The sequence below is a fragment of the Neodiprion lecontei genome, chromosome 5 (assembly GCF_021901455.1).
Source record: "Neodiprion lecontei isolate iyNeoLeco1 chromosome 5, iyNeoLeco1.1, whole genome shotgun sequence".
Taxonomy (NCBI): Eukaryota; Metazoa; Arthropoda; class Insecta; order Hymenoptera; family Diprionidae; genus Neodiprion; species Neodiprion lecontei.
The window spans coordinates 25,697,988-25,713,792 of NC_060264.1; the positions used below are offsets into that span (position 1 = coordinate 25,697,988).

General features: G+C 35.9%; 1 long non-coding RNA gene across 2 annotated transcripts; it reads right to left on the reverse strand.

Moving 5' to 3' along the window:
• Positions 1–4,129: 4,129 nt before the first annotated feature.
• Positions 4,130–10,570, reverse strand: LOC124294495. 2 transcript variants are annotated; one of them, XR_006904370.1, is made up of 5 exons: positions 10,412–10,570; positions 10,008–10,115; positions 5,604–9,388; positions 4,414–5,054; positions 4,130–4,144 (listed from the first exon to the last, which is right to left on the reverse strand). It is a non-coding gene; the product is annotated as an uncharacterized LOC124294495 (long non-coding RNA). The 2 variants fall into 2 exon arrangements; XR_006904369.1 differs by lacking the exon at positions 4,130–4,144 and having other exon boundaries at positions 4,573–4,587; positions 4,658–5,054.
• Positions 10,571–15,805: the final 5,235 nt, after the last annotated feature.

A 15,805-nucleotide genomic window follows, 5' to 3' on the forward strand; every position in this document is an offset into this window, starting at 1 on the left:
ATTAAGAAAAATAGTTGGAAAAGGTTTACTAGTATTTTCTCAACAAGCTTTCACTGCAGGATGACGAACAAATCATCTGATTTCTAGTTAAAGATAAGATTCTTTACCATTCAATCTGATACCAGACTTCAGGAAATTAATTTCAGTTGGATTGGCTTGGACAAACGCGCAAAGAAGTTCGGTATAGTACCTATAACCAAAACTTTCCTGTTCATATACGTTTTGGTATCTTTATAATTTCCATTTTCTTCCACCATTACTCCCGTCAATTAACAAATTACATTATCTATGCATACAAAATGATGAATTACTCAGCAGAACTTTGAACTAATAAATTCATTACAAGCCCCCACCAGAAGGTGTAATGTAATTTATGCATCTTGGAAGAGTAAATCTGAGGTACGGAAGGGGGTTTCACCTTCCGTCTTATAAACGGATATAATTAGTCAGATTTCTGACGTGTGACTTTCGTTGTTGGACTAACTTCAGCTAGAGTAAACTATATAATATATGGTTCACCAAAATGTCCGTGAAGTTAGCGCTACACAATATGGAAGTATTTCATTTTTACTGCACCTACTATTTCGGGCCCATCTGACACATGCATCAGAATTTCGTCTAAACAATCTAAGCTCGAAAGAAGAGTGTACTGACACCTTTTGGCAAATTCGATCTATAAACCCTTTCTCTGTACGCGCTAGAGCGTTTCAAAATAATGGGTAGGTTCTAACTCCAACTTTGAGATCTCGTGAATGGGCAGTGCGGTCTAGACCAATCAGGATAATTACCGTTACCTTGACTTTATCTGTGAGAAATGGGACCGTTTCAAAACTCTGACTTTTGCTCGTACTTGGTCTTACTTTGAACGATGATGAAGTGCCACAATAATCAGACAGAGAAAAAAAAAATTCCTCGATAATAAATAATACCGAATAACCGGTGTGAGTTGTTAAAAGTGTTACAGTATTGAATGTCGATCTAGAAATTCATTTCACTCTCACGATGATCAGGGCACTGATAACTACGACCGGTTCTTTGGCCGTTGTTATTTTTCTTATTGCCATGGATTTAGACATATGTACGTGTACAATTTAATTCCTGCCCATTCTGTTACACGTTTAACGATTTGCGAGTGTGTTACGTACAACAGTTTCACTGACACCTGACATTTAGTAGGGATATTGCCAAAACTTAAACTGTCCTGATTATCGCTATGATAATCTAGAAGAATTACTTTCGCAATGAATAATGACGTATATGTCGCGTGATACAAGATATTGAGGAAAAAAATTAGATCACGGTAGGGCGTTATTTTCTTAACTTTTTTAATTTTTATTTGACCCTTGTTCGCCTTACTATTTGAGATTATTTTACGAAACGGAATAACTCTGACGAAAGGAAATAAGCCACAATTTGTGATCAAGTTCGAATGTTCTCGCAGAAGATTTACATTTTACAGAACTTAATCGCATTGTTTTGTTAATCATCATATTTTTCGTCCGGGGTTTTGTGAAATGATTATATGTGACGTAAGTTATTCTAACAAATATTATACATCTAAGGAGGGTCCCCAGCAATGGGCTGAAAAGTCAACATCTATGGATGTTTGGACCTTGGATACCAAGTAAAAATCTCTCTTTATCATATCAGCTGCATAGTTCAACGTTACTTGTCATAATTTGAGATATGTGTACCAAATAATGTCCGTATTTTATGGAATTATATAATCTTCCCATGACGATTCATTAACGAAATTTTGGGTCACCTGACTTGGAGCATATAGGCTGTCAACTGACAACTATAACAGTTGCACAATTTTTATGACGCCTGGAAAAGTTGATTTTAATGGTGATTTAATGCACGCGCACTAATAACCAGGAAACGTGTTTTACTCAATCTCAAAAGAAGATAAGATTCCAAGCGAGAGTGAATCAGTATCTGTAGACACTTTATCCCAGATGCCAGCACCAGATACATCTCGCTCGATAATACGGTTGGGCGGAAAGTTATTGGAGGAAACTGTCTCGTAGATTGGTTCAAGCAATCTGACGATTTGATTCTGTTGCCAGGATCACTTATCGCCTCTCTTCCCCAGGGACGTTTCTGCACACGTCGCCTTCTCGGAGAAGAAAATATACGGACTAGTGGATGAATGCTATTCTATTTCCGCTTTCCCTTGCACCCCCGTTATCCAACATTAATTCTTCTTCTCCCTCACTAACTGGACGAGAAAAAAAATTTCGAGCATCCGCTGTGGTGAACAAATGTGAATGTAGACGACGTGAAATAATTGACTTGTAACTGCGAATAGAATTTGTTTTACTGCATTTCTTCTAAATTCAAAATTCCTTTCGATCAAGAAACAGAAAAATTTTTGCACCGCCAGATTCATTTTCGCGTACTGAAGAAGCGTCTCTACCATATTCGATAAAAGCTCGCTTCCGACAGCCAGCCTCGCAGCTGACTCGTAACTTTATCTATCGTATTTCATATCCTCTGTGGTGGCCGTGAATCGATCGACCACTAATCTACCAAGATTGTCCTTCCCCAACTATCAAACACTGAGAAAATGTCCGGATGACGTCGCCAGATGGTTTTACGTCTCGTTTTATGAAGTCCGAAAGACTTACGTCTTAATGACGTCTTCAAGGCTTTGGTTGTCTTTTGGGCGTCGTAAAACGAGACGTAAAGCCTTCTAGTTTTCGGCTTCTCGACTCTTGCAATCCGAGAAGCTCGAATCTTCAGAAAATTGACAAACTTAAAATGTCAGTCGATCAGGGTTATTGCAGCATTCGACAGTCTAGCCATACTGTATTTCAACTTTTTATTACAAACGTTAACTTCGACTCTCCGCGTAATAAATAACTACCGTCACTGCTTCTTGATTCCTATCGATACCATGAACTCGGAGTATCGATAACAAACATTTCGGATGTACGAATTTTTTCTCACCCTATACCAAACTAAAAATATCAAAATTAGTAAAATTCTGTTTCATTGATTAAATTTTTTCGGCCTTGAAATTTGATTTCTATGTTTATTTCGGACTGCCAACCCAAAGGCAAAAAAAATACATGGTACACCTGCACCTTTTAAGGTTAGGATTACCATCCTTCAGGGTGGTAAAATGAGCCTAACTTAAACAAGGGGCCAATGTCACGTTAATACGTGGCTGATTACTGTGTACCGAAATCCCAGTTTAATCTTATCCTCCATGCCTCCAAGGCTGCTTTACTAGATAATTAGTATATGAGAGTGTCTGTGCCTGACACATTATACGATACTACATACGGTGGTACCGAGACAAATTCCTCATTAACCCACGGATTACACACACAAATATATTACATCCATGCATTTTTACATTACAGTGTGGATGAAATTCTCGTGGATAAATTTTACCGCAAATGTTATTAAACCAAATTTTCTTACCGTCTGGACGGTTAATCTAATTATTTTCATATTTACCTTAGCCAGAAGAGACTCAAGTACACCGGAGCTGGAGTGTCCTGTGTACTCAACTTGCTGCGGGTCGGGTCAATATTAAAAAAAAATGATAAGACGAATATTTGTTCTTGTTTCGACATATGGTATATTATTTGTGAAAACTTGGGCACTTATTTTCTCCACTCGAGAATAAAACTCACGGATACAACGACGATATTAAATTTGAAACATTATTGCAAAAAATTTAATAAGTATGGGAATAAACTGTCAGATTATTTATGATTATAACTCACCGGCGGTGAAATGCCAATAAAACAGGTAAATCGAGTGAAAAATAAGAATTAAAACCTGTAATTCTTCGGCTTGTTATCGGTCCGAAACAAGGTGCGAGTTCGATTCTATACGAATTATGTGACAATGACTCCCAATCTCTCACGACAGCTGCGTCGCCAGTCATTTGTCACATAATTCGTATAGAATAGAACTCGCATTTTATTTCGGATCGAGAAACAAGTTAGCCGTAAGGGTAAGGCATCAATGAACATTACTAGGTACTTGAACTATTTTTCTCCAGTATATGTCTTCTTGTTATGTCGAATGAAAACGAAAATGACGCAATCAGAGTAGCATGTGTATCATTGGAGAATTGTTTGTTGTTTATTTAGTTAGTCTTCCTTATATTTCTCCCTGCGCAATCCTGCCGAAAAAAGAAGACGATACAATATATCCAAGATTTTTGATTGCACGGCCAGTATTATCAACCCGTTAAAGTTTCGAACGTAGAAGTACTTAGTCATCATTATCACAAATAGTTAGACTCGCAAGTAGTTGCGAGTGCATCGTAATTACAGCTGCAACGAGCCAACTCAAGGACCAAGGATTCTGTCAGTGTTAATTTCAAGCAAACGGTGAAAGGTGCGATTAGTCACGAATCGAAAGATCAAGAGCCGCATAATATACGTATACCTAATACTTGATAGATATCCACTCCTCTGCAGTCTACCGGCAAAAATAATATGTAAAAAATGAGCAGCCTTACAATCTGTAACGAAATTGAATCGCAGTTTCGATATTGCGATTTTTTGTTACTCATCTTCGATGTATTTTATTTTCTTCTTTTTCATTTCAGCCTGTTTGTTTCTAAAAGCGAATAAAATATTGAAATTTGAATATCCATATACACGACAATATAATATAGAATCGGACTTACGTTTGAGCTTCTATCGATGTTACAATGGTGTGGATAAATGATGTCCATGCTTATTCGCATTTTATACTACACTGGCTATGGGGGATCGGCTGTACTCGTATAAATACAGTTTCATCGAAGTTGAAGAACTGCAGTAGAAGGTTGAACTTAGGAGAGTTTACATCACCGCAACGCTTGTTTCTTGCATCTAACAGCTCCAGCGATCGCACATAAGGTATGTCAATAATATTCCAACGTCTTTATAGGCGATGAATTGCATCATCTCGTGTGTGAAAATTCTCGGACCAAGAATATCTCCTGAACTTAGGCGTCGCTGGTGTGATGCAAACAGTGCAAAATACAAAGTGTCTTGTCATTGAACTAATCGTGACTGCTTGTTCGGAGATCTGCGGTGTTCCTTCGAAAAACGATTATGCTTATGCGAATTGAGGAAGAGCAGCGAAGGTTAATCAATTTTACAAATTCACTCGGGGAAACTATGTGAAAAATGAAAATAATGTTAAAAAAATTCTGCTAACTGTATGAAAAATAATCCAAACCTAAACGAGAATGAAATTCCCACAAGAATTCAACGGGACATTAAAAAATAGTTTATAGTTATTGAAATAATTTCATCCATCAGTAAAATGACGAATGACTTAATTTCATAAAAGTATATAATCAGAATATAATATCTTGAAAAAAACCGAAAACTCGAATTTGATTCTTAAAAATTTTATCACATGCTTCTTAATTCACGAAAACGTTGTGGAAAATAGGCAAATTATTACTTTGCAGGTAAATTTTCAAACGAAATTTCGAGTTTTCATGCCAATCGCCATGCGCGAGTCGCTCTTTCTTTTCTAAAAATCTTACCATTCATTCCCCTCGATGAAATACTTGTAAAAATTCAAAATATTCAAAAATTTAAACCAATACGATTACGGAAATTTATTGTCATACTTACAATTAATAAGTAAAATAAACGTAGAACGTTTCATTCTTCTGATTACAGTATAAAAATTTTCTCTTCCAGTAAAGGAGACATTCGGGTATGAAAATTTTTTTATCACGCACATTGCACCCACACGCGTGTGTTGTCGACCTGAGGAAAATGAGACGCTACGATCTTCGGAGCGTACTTATTCTGATCGTCGCCTGCAGCCTGCTCGCTTCTCACGCCTCCGCGATTAGAAACACGATCGATATGATGGGAGCGGTTGAGTCGGCCGAGAAAAATAACGCCCCCGGGAGTCACGGAGGTCGAGAAGTCAATCCTCCTAAGAACACTGTCAATACACCGCCTCCGCAGAATCAGGGTACGTTGGACCAAAATTCACTCAAGTATGATCCAGGAACACTGGAGATTAACGAGCCAAACGCGATATTTGTCTGACGTTTAAATCTCTATGCTACGAAGATCCCTTTAAGACTGAAAAGATAAAAAGGACCAAAATTATGAAGAAAAGAATGGATATCGATTGGGGTTCGAACGAGTTTTTTATCAGACTTTTTACAAATCGGTTTCAAATATGTTAATTAAAGAACGGTTCCTTAATTTTTTCACATTTTTATCTCGATTCGAATCCCTGCCTGTAAGAGGTTTGATTTTTCTATTCAAAACAGACAATTTTCGAGTACAAACTTAGTGCATATTTTATTGTAGTAATAATTGAAAACAAAAAAAAAAAATTGTAACTGCATGATTTTAGTGGGCGTTGGTGCTACTATCTGATAATGAATTCACATCATCGTAAACGGCAATCTAAACGAATTGTACACCCTATGAATGAAAAAGTCAGATGCCACCCTAATGCCGATGCCTTGTTGCAAATCGTTATGATATTGTTAAAAATCTGGTAAATTTCTTCGATTTCATTTATTTTATTCAGTAGACTGTTTTTGGACAAAGTCCTGGAAACAAATTTCGCGTTTTTCAATAGTCAAGTCTATATTGCTATAAATAATGTACAGGGCATTCCATGCTAACTTGATCATTATCTGCCCTTAGCTGAATTTTTAGCACGCTATAAAACAATTTCTGCAAGTTTGAAGAACACTGGGTAATTTTATTTCAACTACTCTTTCAGTATTGATGATTTTGACTTATAATCAACGTATTTTCAATCAGCGATAACATTCAATACCAGCTGTTTGAATGAAAAAAGCTAGAAGAAACGCAAATTACTCGTTTTCGAAAGAGAATGCGTTAAAAAAAAAATCAGAAAAAGGTTTTTTAAAAAATCCTCATTCGATTCAACCTTTCGAGAATTGGTCGAAAAACATAACCACGAAACTTGAAAAAAACCGTTTGTGACGAGTTTTAACAAGAGAGTTGGATCAAAATTTGATGAAATTTTTCAGGAAAACAGAATTTGCATTTTAGATTCACGAAGGTTCAAATTCATCCTTTCCACCCCTCAACTATCTTGGAAGAATTTTTCTACGTTAATTAGAAAATCAGGCATCGGATAGTCTTGGATTGACACCAAATTATAATCCATAAAAACCGAAACCGCGTTTGCCTTACGTTCTGGAACATTTGATTCCAGTCTCAGTTGCAGGACCTTCGTTAATCAGGATCGCAGCTGGACCAGGAATCCAGACCGTGTTCTACTCCGTACCCGGAAGCATTTCGATATCTTACGGATCACCTGGCACATCGACTTCCTACTTCGTCTCGTCAGGTTATCCCGGTGAAGCTTCCTTGCCTGGTGCGCTAATCCAGGGCCCAAATACCGCAGGACAACAGGAATACGTCAACTATCGCAAGCATCCGGCTTACGCTGCGGCGACCCGGAACCTACAGATCGCGAGTCAGATCATCGCTGGAATCGCCTCGGAATTTCGTCGTCAACTACGCATCGTCGACACGGAATAGCGGGAATTTTTGGTGGTGTCGAAATGATCGTTGATTGGTAAAATAACGCGAGAACGCGGCGAGTAGTTTGCCGACGGTCACTTTGTCGGAAAATTGTTTGAAAAAATTCGTCTGTTTCAATTCTTATAAGCTGTGGATCGAAATTTACAAAAACAACGTAAAATAGTGAAATTAGCAAGAAAGCTTCATCATTTACGGTGATTCACCGAAGTACAATTTGATGCTTCCGGTGTGGCCAAAATAAACGAGGTATTTTGAATTGGAAGTGATTAAGGTTTCGAAAATTTTATCATACTTCTCTCTTTTCTAGGTATTTCTTTTTAAAATAGACATTTCACATCCAATCTCGGAATATCGCTGGCTTGAAGCTACTTTTCCGTGGGTATCATTTGTTGGGTTCGTACTCGGATTTATGCAATTGACATCTAAATCAATCAACAAATCATCGAATAGGTGTCCAAAGGGTTTTTATCGATGCCTTTGCAAAACATTGAAAATTTCCGACCTAAAAATATCGCTGATCAAGAAATATGTCGATGTATTAGAAAGTATCTTTCTCTAATCGCAACCCGGAGTCGTGGATCGTCGAAGGAATCGAACAGTTTACAAACTTACCCGAAATTTCAACAGACTTGAAATCAATTTCAGTTTCAACCATATTGAAAACGGATCAGCGGTTCCGTAACGCTCTCAAACCAGTAAGGCAAGCCGATAATGTACTCGCGACCGTATGTTCTAATTACAGGATCCAAGGAAAGGATCAGGTATTAGGAATCCCTAAACAAGGAGCCCTTCGGGATCCCGGGGTTGGGGACGCTATCCTTGTAAACTGCGACAACGATACTCGAAGTCGTTGCGCCACGCTTACACATTGGCTAAGCCTGTGAAATGCCTTATACCCAGAGTTCTGGAGTTCTCTGTAATCCCCGTAACGCGTTTGGAACAGTGGCCAATATCCAGAGTACAGCCAGAGTGGAAAAATATAGGGACAATCCACAAGGGGGGGGGCCGGATAGACCCGAAACAGCCACAAACTGCGTCACTCGTGTCAAGAAGCAACGCTTCCCGAAGAAGTTTAAAAAGGTGATGTGACAAGTTTCCAACGAATTTTGCTGACCAGTTTTATTTCATCAATGTCAAGTTGGTTTCGGAATTTCAGACATTTTAGGATATTGGTTTGCGAGTAAACTACGGACGAAAAAAGTCCTTCGTCATTATTACATGCGGTATTTTGAAAATTTCACAAGTTCGATACGACCTTTTAGAATTTTTTAAAAACATTCTGTAATCATTTTATAACGCTAATCGCATTTGTATACTTAGAACAATTTTGAAACGAAAGAATAACAAATTGTGTTGATGGGGTTACAATAATTGGCGAAGAACGGAGAATCTGTCTCTGCATTTCACTTTCTTGGATATTATCGCGAAGAAAAAGTTTTAATGACATTTTTCAAATTCAAAACTTTCGGCTCCTTTAACTCTCATAATGCCTCATCATTTTTAGCAATTAAGTTATCAGCTTCTGAAGACTTTATTATTGCCATACAGCATTGATAGCTTGGCAACTCGTCAATTTTTCAAACTTCATTTCGAAACTTATGTCAAATTATTCTTAAAGCTACAAAAGAAAGAATAAAATACCGAAATACGAATCGGTAATGCATAGTTGCACAAATTTTTACGATGTACTACTAACGTCCATTAAGCGATCAGTTAAAGTTACCGATTATCTTCATATTCATCGCATGGATTTGGTCGAGCATCTCTTTCTTCCTGTCGTAGGGTATACCGGGTGCATTGATTATCATATCTGATAAACTCCTATCTGATCTTCGAACACGTGTATTCGCAGAGTTCGCCAAGCGTTCCTGAAATACACATATATTACGAAACATGCACGCTGTTTAATTAGTCAATGACTCATTATTGCTGGTTAATACCCAATTAAAGATGAATAGTATGCCGTTAGATTAATTGGAATAAGACGACGTGGATCTTTGGATTGCCAATGGAGAATAAAAAGAAATTAAACGATTCTTCTGGAAATGATAACATTCACCTCTTCTAATCGCGTATACGGAACATAAATGTATCAATAGAATTCTCTCGAAATGATCGAATTCAATGTTTCGGTTCCAGTACCCAGTTCACGGGCAATCTCGTTAGCAGAAATCTTAGTAAAAGCGTAAGATAAATTCAATTGATGTGAGTTACTTTTCGTAGAATCTAATATCTTTACAGTCGACTCTCTCAATAGAGCCGTTTCTTTTCAAGAAAACTCAGAAGCGTAGCCGAAATTTTTCCAGATACTCTCGCAATAAAACTGGCAACAAAAGTGAAATGTTTGAAAAAAAAATAGCGTACCAAGCTCGTTGATGGGAGTGTGCTAATTTTTAAAAATATCCCCCCCCTCCCCCCTAAACTCCCCTAAACCTCCGTGACCGGCCCTATTTCTAGTACCGATTGTATGAAAACGGAAATACTTACGACGAGAGAAGCCGGCTGCCTTTCGCTGGCTTGAACTGAAGATAATCCAACCATCGCAGTTAGAACGATTGCAGAAACGATTAGAACGACGGTCTTCATGGTGATCTACTGTATGAAAAAAAATTAGTCTCAGTAAATCGTTGATTATTCCACCGTCACAAATAACCATGCAGTCTGTTCTACTATTTGGTAAACTTATGTTATTCACGTGCACGAGATGTTTAGTGTTATAAAAAGACGAAGAAAAACGCATGGCAATTAATTTGATCCTCATCCGGCGATGATACGTTTCAAAATCGATGGTATTGCTTTTAACCGGTTAATGATAGTTATTATTTTTTGTCACGTTGTGAAACATGGGGAAAATTCGTTACGAATTGTACAAAATGACGCTCAATCCTTACCTTATTCAACTGGCTCTGCTTCAAGATCGTTAATATGCTCTTCGCTTGCAAAACAAGGCCTTTTATAAGACGGGAGTAAAAGCGCGGAATCTTCTTTGAACTTGCGTGACTGCAGCGAATCATCGATAACCTCACGATTGCTTGACGAATCTATATAATATTAACGCTGACATGACCCCGAGACGATAAGAAATGTTATTACTTGAGGTGGTTCCCCGGTTTATCTCGACGCTGACGTACACATCTCCAGATATGAAAGTCCACGTATCTCTATCGCAAAAAAGGCTTGACACAGAAATATCGAAACTTTCGTAACAACAAATACTTGCAAAAAAATTTATAGTTAGTTTACAGATACGCATTTTTAGTATAATAAATATTTTTCCTCTTTCATTTATCACAATATAATACTATTTTTCCACACGACGTGAGTATAATTTCGCTAAAAAGAAACCAGACCCAAGTAAATTATTCAAAGATAAGCTAAACGATAATTTGTCATGTTTTATAATTCTTATTATATGGAATTTCAAGATTCAAAATTAAGCTCCAGCCGGAAAATTCAACTGTCAATTTGTTAAAGTCAAATTTCACTATTTTTATGCATTTCTCAGTATCATGACACGTTTCTTTTTGAATATTTTTAAAACATTCGGCAACCGTCAGTCATCCGTTATCTTTTTTAAAAAAAGGGTATCTTTACTTGGAATCTGTGAAAGCCGCCCTTATTCTTTTTGTATAGCCTAGAATATTCTATTCAGAGGAAAAGTACAAACAAGCAATGGTTTTATTTTGTGAGTGAAAATCTCGATGCTGTAGTAAGGAGGGGGTTACTCGAAAATAAATAAATTTTTCAAAACAAAACTCGTACGAAGCGCATTTTTCATGCAATCGACGCTCAGCTTTTCGCCGAAAATAGTCCTACATTTATGGAGTTATCGCAAAGCATTCAAAATTTGAGCATGAATACTCGTTTCAATTGTCAAGAAAATACTTTCGTCGTGTTTCGTGAATCTCTTTTACCATAAACTTGAAGTTAACCGATTTGGTTCAAAACAAGTTTCCAATTGTCCTCTAAACATTGACTTGAAAAATGTCAAAAACGTTGACGGTAACTTGTTATAAAATTTGCAGAGAGTCAGTAGCAATAATTCTGGAGTAAAAAAAAAAAAGTGGTAGTTGGTAATTTTAACAGTTTGCTAGTGTCTGCGGGTAAAGGAGACGTTGGTTGGAATTTTCTCGATAAATCTACAGTTATCATCATCGACCAAGGTGCGAGTCAGTTTACGGCACTGACATTGCAGAAAGCTTATTTACCGGCAGTATTGTCTTAAACGTCGGTAATTTGCCATTCAACTTTTCTGTTTCGCAATAATATCATTGTCGGTACATAATTTGATGACCGCTATTAAGAAAGACTCATCTCCCGAGTGACAATAACAAGAAACGTATCTGCCACGAATAAGCGTAGAAAAACGATCTCTCTACATTATCAATCCAACGGTAAGCCTTGTTCAATACCGGCTATCGATACGCCAGTCGGCAATGCAGAACGCGTACTCATTGGTTGTGATTAATCGTACGAAAATTCAAATTTGAACTGCAGAAGTCACGTGCCCGCAGTAACGTGATATTGATAAACAAAACGCTAACGCTAGCGGTTCATGGTTTACCTAGCTTATCGTTAGTTCCTCAGTTGTGTTTCAGCGTTTCGCCTATCCGCACGCGTCGTTTACTGCTGAATTTCTGTTCAAAGTGAGTGAAAACTATGAAGGACAATTCATCGGTTCGTATTAATTGTGACCAGCCGAAGAGATTTTGGGGTTTTATTCGTTATTCTGCAGCGACGATCGATGTGAGTACAATCAATCAAAGCGACTTTCTATCCGCACGTACTTATTGTCCATTCTAATTTCCGATTTATAATCCTATCTCCGACGCTACTCGTGATTCTGATAATTATTCGCGGATAAAGTTGCCGAGTTTCACAACTCGTCAAACTACTTATCGATGCGTCAGTAGCGTCTTCGTTACGATTAGTTATAATTACAATTATCGCGCAACAGCGAACGAAACGTAATTCAAATTCAGAATTAAATTGGATACCTTTATATGTGTGTATATATATTTGTGTATTTTATATTGTCGACAAAAAGTAACAATGGTTTAACCGTATAATTTATCTACAACAATCTACAATAGATTACAATGCGTGTGTGGTTTTTTTTTATTTTAATTTTTTTCTTTGTGTTGGGTCGTGCATCTTCTTCGTTTTTGTTTTCTAGATTTTTTTTTTTTTGTTTTTTGTCATTTCCTACTTTGAGTCCTTTTGTTTTCGCCGTTTCCATCTTCTTCTCCTTCTTTCAATAACCATTATAATTATTTAATAGTAATAAATGTTTATATATATATTTCAATATTTCGATATTTCAATGTAATAAATTACTCGATACAATTGTTCGCTATCTGACAGTATAATATAACCGTACTCGGTACCGAGTACAGTTTCTTTTTTCCCCCCTTCTTCAAATCGTATTTCAATCAATTAAACTCCAATCGCTCGACCACGTTATTAATTATCTACATATATATTATATATAATATATGTATATATTTAACTGGTATATATATATATATTGTTTGATTTATGCGTAGTCAAAAACGAAACAGTTATCGGTATAAATACTTCGTAATTCAGCGTATTGGTTTTCAGTTTATCCTAACCAATATAAGTATTCTCAGAGTTCAAGCTAGAAACCTAATGTATCTACACAATATACATGTGTGTGTGTATATATTCTTCGGGTGGATGAAAAAATCATAACTATATATGTATGTATGTATTTAAAAAAAAAAGCAACACTTTTCAGTTTATTTTCATACTTAAATTTCTACTAACAATTGTCGACGGATCTTGTAACAAAAACGATGAAATTTCAACCGTTCGAGTTAAATCCGTTGCGTCATGTTATATTCAATGTTACGTTGTTCAACATATTCATGTACATACGTACGTATAATTCTGCTGCGATTTACCAACGATCATAAATTATGATTTTACAACCCCTGATCTTAAATTTCCAAAAAGCATGCAGTATATAGATTTTTTAATTCTTATTAATTACAGTATTAAGTATTATGTATATATAGTTTGTATATAACAACAAACGTAACGAAACATCGACTCGGTGATACGTATTATTCTACGCCCCGTGTATATAATTGTAATACAAACCGATAAGCGCATATATTTTGTACGAATCATTTTCTACGGTTATATCTATTAGGTAAATATTGCTCAGCTCCTAATCATACACGTTTACATGTGTTATACGTATTATATGTACGAATGTGTGTATTTGATGTTCTAATTACATATTATTATTTATATCGTGAATGTTATTTTATTTATTTATTTATTTTTTTCTGGAACGAGAACGAATTTAAAAAACTAACATAACGATACAACCATACATTTGTATAATAAATTGGAATTGAAAATTTTTAGATTCGAACAACATCGTCATTAGATGAATTTATATCAAAGTGTTGTACGTAAATTGTACGAAACGAGTTAATTTTCGTGTTAGAGTTTACTTAATTTCTTCGATTATTGTAACTACCGTGATTCTTATTTTTTCAATATTAATTTCATTTCTTTTAACACGTTAGTTTATCCTTTTGAAATTTTCTTCTCACTTCTTTCTATATTTATTTACTATACCGACAAACTACCGAGTATAACATTAAGTCGTAAAAAACGTTTTTTTTTTTTCATCTCTACTTTTTCTCCCGTTATATTCAAATCGTACAAATCACATTTACAATTATATATCGTGTAACAGGGAGATCGTGAAAGTAACGAATACGCACTTCGATGGAAAAAAATACTGAAAATTGTACTCTTCTATTATCGACTATACACAATACGTATGTATATACATAAATGCATACACACATAGATACATATAATTATGTATATTCATAGTATGCAATACTGCCGTTTCATCGCCACCTCCTTCTCCTGCATCCTCTTCTTCCTTTTCTTCTTTGCAAATTTCACTATTAGATAAAGAAAAAAAAAAAGCACTTCCCTCATATTTTATACTTCTTCTTTCTTTCATATATCATACGGTGTCGGTGTTTCGTTTAGAGAAAGAAACTCTACATCACGATGAATATATAGCGAATATTTGATTGACAATGATCTGGAAAATTTTATTCGCAAGTCAAGTTATTATCATCTAGATATTCGATTTTATTCACGAACGTAAGTATTTTTAGAGTCGATGTCTTCCTTTTTTTTTTTTTTTGTTATTTTTCTCTCGATCATTATTTTCTTCCCGCGTTCGTGGATTTTCCTGCCGACCACGGCATCGCATTTGCTCTTTTCTCGATCTTTTCTTTTCTTAGACATTTACAACTAACAATCGTAAGAGGACAAGAGGAAGGGGAAGGTAAACGAATATATTTGGGATTCGTCGGATGGTTGTCGTAATAGAAAGAGTAGGAAAAAAAAAACCTTAAACGCGTGAGTGAAAAAGACACGAAACGTACCTGCCGCGTTGCATTCAAGTATTTATGGATAGGTCGAGATGAAAAGCTATAGTGATTTTCAACGGACCTCGAAGAGAATATTCCAATGAAATGATAATAACGGTAATAAGAATAATTGTAATATCGATGAATGAAAAACGTCGAGAGGTGAGGGGGGAGGGGGAATGTAAACGTTACGTGACAAATGCGTGCACCAAGTAAAATGAATGAATCAAGAGATGTTCGGTATACTAATAATATCTATTGATATAACAAACTGCAACAACGCTTCAACAATCTAATTATAGTAACAATTATAATATAATGGCAATAATAACAACAATATTATGTATTTATAATAAAAGCTATAAATCGTAGGTCGAGCTTAAGATTCTGCATACATATACATATATATATATATATACATATATATACATATATATTATATATGTATATATATATATATATTATGCTATGTATAATGTGTGCTTGCTATGTGTTTACTGTGTTCGCGTACGTGTGTCTCTGTGTGTTTCTGTTTGTTCGTGTCGGAGGATTAGATTTAAAAATTTTTTAAACTTCTTTAAACGTCTCGAGAATCAATCTCGACGCTAAAACAATACAGGAATTATACACAGAGCCAAGTGACAGGGGAAGGATGGTTCTTTTGCTCCTTGTTTATCACTCTCTCACTCCCTTTCTCCATATTCTCTCTTTCTCGCCTTCTTCGCTAATTTTCTTTACATTATTCATATAGCTATGTAGTATATAATGCATAATATAACATGATATAGTTGAAGGTAAAAGTTATACGCATATAAATATATTTCGAGCATACGTATCCACGAAATCCATTTC